We start from the raw sequence: 272 nt of genomic DNA, 5'->3' as shown, positions 1-272 counted from the left end.
AAAGAAAGAAAGAAAGAAAGAAAGAAAGAAAGAAAGAAAGAAAGAAAAAGAAAAGAGGGGCGGGCGGGAGGGAGACAAGGAAGGAAGGAAGGAAGGAAGGAAGGGAGGAAGGAAGAGGAGCTTTCATAGAAAAATTTAGGAGAATATCTTCATAACTTAGGTTAGGCAAGACTTTCTTAAATAGGAAACAAAATGTGCTAATCATAAAAGAAAAAATAATAAACTAAGCTATATTAAATTTAAAAACTTCTGGGTGCTTGGGTAGCTCAGTT

The sequence above is a fragment of the Neomonachus schauinslandi genome, chromosome 1 (assembly GCF_002201575.2).
Source record: "Neomonachus schauinslandi chromosome 1, ASM220157v2, whole genome shotgun sequence".
Taxonomy (NCBI): domain Eukaryota; kingdom Metazoa; phylum Chordata; class Mammalia; order Carnivora; family Phocidae; genus Neomonachus; species Neomonachus schauinslandi.
The sequence above is the reverse complement of the archived record's forward strand: the minus strand, read 5'-3'. Positions refer to the sequence as shown.